The sequence below is a fragment of the Pyxicephalus adspersus genome, chromosome Z, assembly GCF_032062135.1.
Source record: "Pyxicephalus adspersus chromosome Z, UCB_Pads_2.0, whole genome shotgun sequence".
NCBI classification, from domain to species: domain Eukaryota; kingdom Metazoa; phylum Chordata; class Amphibia; order Anura; family Pyxicephalidae; genus Pyxicephalus; species Pyxicephalus adspersus.
The window spans coordinates 71,157,769-71,166,912 of record NC_092871.1 but is presented as its reverse complement, the minus strand read 5'-3'; the positions used below and the strand labels follow the sequence as shown (position 1 = coordinate 71,166,912).

At 36.6% G+C, this 9,144-nt stretch overlaps 1 long non-coding RNA gene across 3 annotated transcripts in view; it reads left to right on the top strand.

Annotated features, from left to right (window-relative positions):
• The first annotated feature begins 7,404 nt into the window (after positions 1 to 7,404).
• Positions 7,405 to 9,144, top strand: part of LOC140343868 (uncharacterized) — a 28,471-nt gene continuing 26,731 nt past the window's right edge. For all 3 annotated transcript variants that reach the window (XR_011923423.1, XR_011923425.1, XR_011923424.1), the window contains exons 1-2: positions 7,405 to 7,540; positions 8,285 to 8,416. This is a non-coding gene — a long non-coding RNA (uncharacterized lncRNA). The remainder of the gene's footprint in view (positions 7,541 to 8,284; positions 8,417 to 9,144) is intronic.

The window sequence follows — 9,144 nt, the reverse complement described above, 5'->3', positions numbered from 1 at the left end:
GTATTAATGAAGGTATAATATCTTCCAATCTGTATGACAGTACCTTGGCAAAAATCTTCACGTCTGTGTTCAAAAGATATATAGGTCGATAGTTACTTGTGCTTTGGAGATCTTTACCCGGTTTGGGAATTGTAACTATCACTGCCTGTAGCATCTCTGCAGGGAAAGAACCTCGAGCTGCAGCTAAATCAAAGATCTCCTTCAGGTGGGGTACCAATTTATTGGAAGACATCTTGTAATATTCATTGGGAAATCCATCCGCTCCAGGGGACTTCGTATTGGGAAGTGATTTAATTGCTCTAATTATCTCTTGAGCTGTAAAAGGGGCCGATAAGGAATCAATTTGTTCAGGGGAGAGCTTAGGCAAGCTTACTTTACTCAAAAACTCATTTATATGTTCAATACTGGGTTGAGGAGTCAAAGGGTCTTCAGCCAAATATATAGAGAAAAATATTAATTTTTAAATGCAGCAGCTATATCAGTAGGACTATAGCAGAGTTTTTGAGATATTGGATCTTTTAAAGCAAAGATTTTCAATCTGAGATGTCGGGGTTTAAGACGACCTGCCAAGTAGGCTCCCGCTTTATTATGTAAAGCGTATTGCTTTGCTTTGAATATATGTTGGGATTTTTCAAATTTATAGATCAAGAATGATCTTAATTGGTGTCTATCATTGATTATTGCATTAGACAGCAGCTGAGATGGGGATTTTTTGTTGATAGCATCATTAGATTTAATACGCTGAAGGAGATGTAAAATTTGCTTTTGCCTCTGTTTTTTTGCATAGGAGCAAATTTTTATACAAACCCCTCTTTTAAATGCTTTATGAGCATTCCATAGGGTGAAACGATCAGTCTCCTCCAAGTCATTTACATCAAAAAATAGGCTTTGTGCTTCTTCCACTTGTTGATCCATTTTCGGATGAGACAGTAGAAACGTGGTGAATTTCCACAAATTGCTAGGTAAGAACGGAGAGTCCACAATTTCAGCACTTATAGGTGCATGATCCGACCATGAAATTGTTCCTATTGTTGAAGATTTAATCTTCTGCAGTGACCAAAAATCAGTAAGAAAGAAATCAATCATTGAATAGGAGAGGTGTGAAACCGAGAAATAAGAATAATCTCTTTCTGTACTATGTTGACATCTCCAAACATCGTATAAATGGTGATTTGAGAAAAAAGTCGCCAACTGTGGTGGAGGTCGTTTGGGTGAAGTGGGGTCAATCGTATAGTCCCCTGTGGCATTAAAGTCCCCACCTATAAGCAGGTTACCTTGCCGAATCTTCGAGACCTTGGCTATAAGTTTCGAAAGAAATTGCTTTTGTTTTGTGTTTGGGGCGTAAACATTCACCAGAGTGAAGCTAATATTATTTATTTGGCACACCAAGATAATAAATCTTCCTTGGGGATCCTCCAGATGGTTGAGATATTGAAAACGAACAGAATCCTTCACTCCTATAAGGACACCACATTTTTTCTTTGTGGCATTTGCCATATAAAGATAGGGAAATCTCCTCGGTTTCCAATTGGGTATTTTGCTTTGTGCAAAGTGTGATTCTTGTACAAAAATATTATCTGCATTGTGAGTTTGAGCTTCCCCTAAAAGTGATGCTCTTTTAAAAGGATTATTCAATCCTCTAGTATTAATAGACAAAAACTGAATACCCATAACAATTGAGAAAACACTTATTCATCACTTGGTGGGTACTGTGATTATTTGTGAAGCGAGACTGGCGCAGCTTGGTACTTGAAGTTGAAAAATAGAAAAATAAACAAAAACAAAAGAGGGAGAAGCAGAAAACAAATAAAAACATCCTGGAGCACTCCAGGTCAATGGGCAGATAAACTCTGCTTTGGTTTCTCATGGAGGGGTGAGAACCAATTTAAGGCACTTCTTCAGGAAAACCTTAAATCTAGACAAATAGAAGGAGCCAACAATTCTACGTAGTAAGCTGGTTATTCACAATCATAACCGGATTACTTAGACATCTAGAAAAAACGAGCAGGAACTATTTATGTCCACTCTGAGACCATGCGTGTGGGAGTCTTAGCTTGGTGAGTTTGAGAATCCTCCATATGGATGTTCCAACTTGCTAGAAGTTGTCTGTCAGCTTCTATATTGGGCATCGGGTAATTTTTCCTAGGTAAAACACAATCAATTTTGTGGGGAAACCCCATTTGTACGGGGTTTTCTTTTCTCTCAAAATCTTGGTAATCGGGAAAAAGGTTTTCCTAGCTTGAAGTGTATTTTGAGACAGATCAGTAAACATCTGAATATATGTATACACTTCAGGTAACGGTGGCATACATCACTTTCTCTTTTATATGAAAAAAATGTACTCCAAGCAAAACATCTCGTGGAGTGTCCGGAGACAGAAAAGAGGGTTTCGGAATTCGATGTGCTCTATCAATTAGGAGATCACTTTCGGAGGCCATAGGAAGTAAACATTTAAAATAAGCTGTGATAAAGCCTGTTAATTCTCTTAAAGCAATTGCTTCAGGGATCCCTCTGATTTTAATATTATTTCTTCTTGATCGATCCTCTATATCAGCAAGTTTCTGCTTGATCCATTGTATGTCTGAGCTCTGGTCACTATGAGCATCTACCAGATCATTATGAGCATGAGAGAATTCATCAAGTTTCTTTTCTAAATGCTGAATTCTCTTTTCATGTTGTGTAATAGATGATTTGATTTGAGTAAACATGCTAGCCATATCTTGATGTAAAGAGTGCTTTAAGGAAAGCATAATTTCCTTCATGATAGAGATTGAGAGCTCTTTGTGATGTACAGGAAGAATCTTCAATGGTAAGGCAGGAAATGCCAGTGGGCCTAGGTATCATATCATCAACCTGGGGACTATGTAATGGAGGTTGCGATTCAGCTGCATGGTTATCGGTGTTAAACTGTGAAGCTTTGATAGAGCCGGGTGACTCACCAGAAACAGAGTCCAAGCGGTCCACGCAGGGAGATCTGGTGTCCGCCGAGGATGGTGAAGACGGAGAATCCGGAACTGCTGAAGGAGAGGTAGGCCTCGATCCCGCGCCATCTTGTGAGTCTGTTGCGTCCTGCGTCTTAAAGAAGCTGGTAAGTTTCCGTGGCTCCGGTTTCGTTTTCTTCCGTTTTGTCATCCTTTCCAGGTATAAGTACTCTGAGGCAACTAATGAGTAGCTTTTAATCCGGTAATGTAGGTGAAAAGTTGCTGTGGTAGTCGCTAACGGCTCCCTCTGATGTAGAGCAAGTTGATCAAGCGGCCATCTTGCAGCCGGCCAGACACTCCCCCCCATCCTAAATGTTTTTTTAAACCACCTTTGACAATAATCCTTTTTTCAATTATTTTATTTCTATCAAGCTAAACTACAATGGCATTTTAATTAGATCACAAATGCTTGGTGACAATTTTTTACAATTCATACTATTGTGAGATGACATATTATGAAGTGCTTACTAGTATATATACAGCTTGATCTCAATTAGTTTGCAGTGTTGCAAAGCAAACCAAAAAGAATAAAAACAGTGCAACAAATTAATTATTTTGTGAGTAAGTACAATGTAACCTAAAAAAGTAGCACTTACCCAAAAGACAATGAAGCAATAAAGATTCTAGTTGACCTGTAATGGACTGTAGATTTGCACAGAACAGAGAGCATGTGTGCGCTAATTAATTGCTATGATCTCACCATTGAGCTTAACAGATCCTCCTTAATCGCGCAGCTGAAATCTAATCGCCTTAATTGGCGGATTGGCGACCCCTATTGCTAATTATTATCAAGGCAGGAATTCGGCTGGCAGTGAAGGCCCGTGTACGAGCGCACTCGGCTCCGGACCGCGGGAAACCGACTTGCTGGAAGCGCGAACGTGCATTTCATTGATGAATCAGGGCCAATGAAGGCATCGCTCGTGGCGGGCAAGAAGCCCCTCCCCTCACAAGACGCTTGAGATAGTTTCCTCTCCAGCATAGTGAAAGGGGCTTTGCGCCCCACTAGACACGGAGCAATTATTGCAACAATCATCAATTAGCAATATGCTGTACTGATATAGAATTTATTAAATTAACATTAACATGGTAACTTTATTTCTTTTAATACATAATCAAATGCAAACTAGTACATAACCAAATAAAAAAATGGTGAGAAAAAAATAAAGAAAAACAAAAACACAAAAAACAAAAAGTATTTTTGTTGTAATTTTACCCCTTTTTTTGGGAGGGGGCCTTAAAATACATTGAATTTCATAAAGTAATATACGGACATTCATGTCCACGTATAGAGAATATTTTTAAACCACATAAAATATAACAGTTGTTGAAGTTCACAAGAAGGACCTAAATCTAAGATATTCATTTAGACTTCGAAATTCCATGGCTTCCAGCTCAAATATCCACTTTTTGTGTTAACCTTCTTTTTGTGTTAGTTTTCTATCAAAGTCACTACCCCTGGAATCTCTGTTAACCCTTTCCAGGGCAATAAACAAACATTCATCCAGATTGAATTTTTGATCCATTGCCATATGGTAGCTTATTGGGGTTATGATTTTGCCACTTTTTACATTACTTTCATTTTCGGAAGCATCTTTTGGTCTTTTCAACATACCACCCTCCGCAACTGCAGAAGGCCATATAAATTATTCCTTCCAGACTACAATTTATTTTGCCATTTAGGTTTTTCTTCAGCCTTATAGGAATTTAAAAACTGTCAGTTAATTTATAAATCAAGCGGCAGTAATTACATCTACCACAAGATTAGGTGCCTGTTTGTACCTGATTTTCCTGTGTTTCCTGGAATGAAAAATAACTTTTAACCAATTTATCCTTTAGGGAGGGTACCTTTCTAAAGGTTAGTTCTGGATATGATGGTAAAAACCTACTTAACACAGGGTCTGATGTTAATGATGACCAATGTTTCTTGGATAGCTCTCAGTTCTAAATGATGGTCAGAAAAACACGTTACTATTCTCAATTTTCTATCGACAACTGCATTTGGAGTGCTGGGTTTATAAAAGGTCTCTATTCTTGTTTTAGCTTTCACTCTTTTATATGTTTTCTTTATTAATTTTTGACTATAGTTTCTTTGGATTCTAAGGTATTGAGAATGGGGAATGTTTTTAATTAGGTGTATTGGATGGGCACTATCTGCTAATACGTTAGTGTTCCCTGAGGTGGGTTTTCAAAAAAAATTGGAAGCTAGTGTGAGGTCAGAATAAATTCTAATGTCAATATCAAGAAAAGGTAAACAGTCGTTACTGCTTAAATACGTATATTTCAAAATGAAGGAATTGTGTCCCAGTTGATCAATATATTTCACTAAACATTTCTTAGTGCCTGTCTATAACATGAAAACATATCATCAGAAAAAAGCTCTGTTTCCCATCCCCCCAGGTTTAGGCTGGCATATGTGGGGGCACATTTGGTCCCCAACGTGAATTTCTGCATCTGGAGGAATGTACAGCCATCAAATGTAAAGACATTTTTCATAAGTATGTGTCTAAGCAAATCCAATACAAAAACATTATGCTCTTTCAGCTCATTACTTCTTTCCAACAAAAATGAGCGTACAACTTCTAGTCCCTTAGCATGAGGGATATTAGAATACAGTGCTTCTATATCTATTCCCACTAGTATTGTATTTTCTGGTACAGTCAGACCATCCAGAACTTTCAATAGTTCAGGCATGTCCTTTAAATATGAGGGCAGGCACTGGACAAAAGGTCTTAAATTTATATCAACAAAATGGCTAGCATTCATTGAAATGCTTTCTATTCCAGATATTATTGGCCGCCCAGGAGAATTGGTAAGTTGTTTATGTATTTTAGGCAATGCTAAAATACAGGTATTTTTGGATATCTAATGTTGAGAAAATCGTATGTTGATTTATCAATATTCCCTCTTGAGAATGCTTGCGTGATGATGGACAAAAATTCCAGATTAAATGTTTCCACTGTACTCAAATCAATCTGGGAATAACAGTTCTTCTTCTTTATTATTTCCCAGCACATATGTCTATATTTATTTACATCCATCACCACAATATTACCACCCTTGTCGTCTGGTTTTATTTTTGTTGCAGGTTTATTTTGCAAACTACGGATCACCTGTATTTGTTTACGTGAGAGGTTTTTATTTCTCACAAAAGTATTGTGTAAGGTATTCACTTCTTTTATAACTTGTTGTATAAAGGCATAAATATGCAGATTTTTACGCAGGTCAGGACATTTTGTTGATCTAGGACAAAAAGAAGTATTGGTATTGGTATCCCCACTTACATTTAGATAATTACTTATAAGTTCTCCTTGATCATTCTTAATGGAGGATAAGTTTGTAAGTTCTCTCCTATCAATGTCATTTTCTTGCCAGAATTCAATCAAATCTCCAAGAGCTCTGTAATCCGCAGCCCCAAAGTTTTGGCATTCAACTAAGAAATCTTGGTGTCCACTAGATGTTTCCATTTTATCTGCAAAGAGTGCCTTAAAAAGGAGTTCTCTTGCGAACAAATGAATGTCTTCTATAAATTCAAAATTTTCACAGGCATTTGCAGGACAAAAGCTCAAAACTAGTTCTAATACTTCTTTTTCAATTTCAGAAAGTTTATACTCAGACAGATTCAAAATGTTTAATTGGTGGTTGTTGGTAACTTTACTGCATATTGATACATAGGGACTACTTTGGGGCTCGTCCCTATTTATGGACCGTGTTGAGTGTCTAAATAAGGTGCGTGTAGCCCCTTGTGGGGTATTGTGATCCCGTGTGGAGTTATCAGAAGATAAAGTCATATTTGTGTTAGTTATAGGACCAACTCCCTGAGGTGTTGGATGAACAATAGGTGTATTCATGTGGTAATTTAAGAGAGGAGGCTCCTGGTTTTAGGCCTCTTTTGGTTTTAGATTGTGATTACATTCGTGGGCTGATTTTCGACGTTTAATCCCTTTTTTCCTATTCATAGAGTAATTAAAGGAGTAGGAGCTAATGGATGCCTGTGATGAACTTTCCCTTTCACTTTCCTCTTCGGTTTGTTTATCATCCTGTCTATCTTTACTCCTCCATTGGTGGGTTTGGTTTGATTAGGCCATTTATTTGCCCTATTGGTCAAAAAGGCTTCCTGGTGGAATTTGCAATTTCCTACTAGGTCTGAATTAAGTTTCTGTAAATAGTGTAAAAGTTCTTGATTTTTTGTTTTGTAAAATGTACTAATTTGCATTTGATTATGTATAGAAAGAAATAAAGTTACCATGGTAATGTTATTTATTTAATTCTACATGAGTATAGCATATTGCTTTTGATGACTGTTGTAATAATTGCTCTGCTGGGCACTGGCGTTTCCCATAAGCAAGATGGCACAGCAGGATCCGCACAGTCTTCGCTGCGCTGTCATACACAGGAGAAGTTTCCTGTAAGGGGCGGGGCTTTTTGCCCGTCACGAGGGACGGAGTCATTCGGTAAGCGGGATAGGAGATGAGACACAGAGATACAGTGTCTCTCAATGGAGCTGCGAGGTTGTTTTTCAGTCAGCATCAGTTGTTTGAAAAGGAGGCATCCATATATTTGTAAGTACAGGGTAGCATTTGAGAAGTGGAACACTTTGGCAATTGCTGTATACTGTATTGTGACTTTGAAGTTTCATTGTAGAGAGCCCTGTGCAGAGATATGGGTATAAGCACCTATATATATATATATATATATATATATATATATATATGTAAACTATACTGATATTGGAAGCTTTGCGGTGTAGATATGGTGTACTTATACGGACTATATCTTTAGAGTTATGGACACATGGTCACCTATGTAAACATCAGAAAGATTGAATGAAAATATTGGTAAAAGAATTTTATGGCTTTTTTTATTTTTTTTTAACTATTGGATCATTTCATAAATGTGGGTGGGGTGCACTTGGGAATGAATGTTTGATATAACTTGCACTTTTTGGATGATCTTAGGAGAAAGTCCACTATATAGGTGTTTGAAACACATATTATTTTATACATTTTTGTCTTAAGTAGATTGGGTTCATTTGGAAAATGGTAGGGTAGTTATTACATACCACTCTATGGTTGTCAAGAGGATGGTGATATATGGATGATATTTTGATGTTTAAGGGTATTTTTATGATGGATTGGTAATTAAAAAAAGTTTAAAAGTTGACTTTAAACTTGGATGCTAATATATAAGGTTTGTTTGCATACACGAATATTTGTAGCACTAAAGGCATAATGAATGGTATAACTATATATCATATATGTGTAAAAAAACACTCACTCCCCACCCCCTTTTTTTTTTACACATAGATATAAATACGAGAAAATCCAATCTGTGATACAAGCTCCATAAGTTTGGTCGGTGAAATCTGTTTCCTCCTGTGTCTTCTTCCACTTGTCTTTCTACTCAAATATACGAGGGGAGTCCTCTAATATGTAAATGTAAGATATATATTTTTAAATTGCATTAAAGATGTATTATGGTTGTTCAAATAAAAAACTGATTATAAAACTTGAAATTTATCTTTTGATTTTTAGTATTAACTCCTACTGAAAAGTGGATGTGTTTAAAGAGATGCATAGAGGTTGTTTCATATATGAATTGTTTTGATATTTCCTTTTGGATATATATGTTTTTAATATTTGTTTTAAAAAGAATGTATTTTATCTTTGCAACTTTTCGGCCATATTGGAAATGAATTTTTAGACACTGTCGAAAAAGTCCATTTTGCTCTTTTTTACTTTCAAATATCAATATATACTGAAATGTGGCAGGTGGCAAATTGCATTTGTACTGTGAGAAACTGTATTTATGTGATCCAGGAATAGCTTTATTTATGCTGAACTAGATAAAATATTTTTATTTGGTGGTGGAAGCCAATTAGGTAGTTTGGTTGGCAATGGAGAAGCTAATAAGTTACACCCGATTGAGTTTAAAAACTGAAAATGTATTACCTACCATAATTTTCTTTTCCTGATAAGCTCCATGGCAGCGTAAAATAGATTAATCCATTGCCAACCCACTCTCGGGACCTAACCAGAAAATTCAAGGCAGTCCATATACCTAGTGTTTCGTAACTAGCCCTCTTAAAAAAAAATAAGAGTGGGTATACTTGCTGCCTGGAGCTTATCAGGAAGGAAAATTTACAGTAAGTAATACTTTTTTAGTT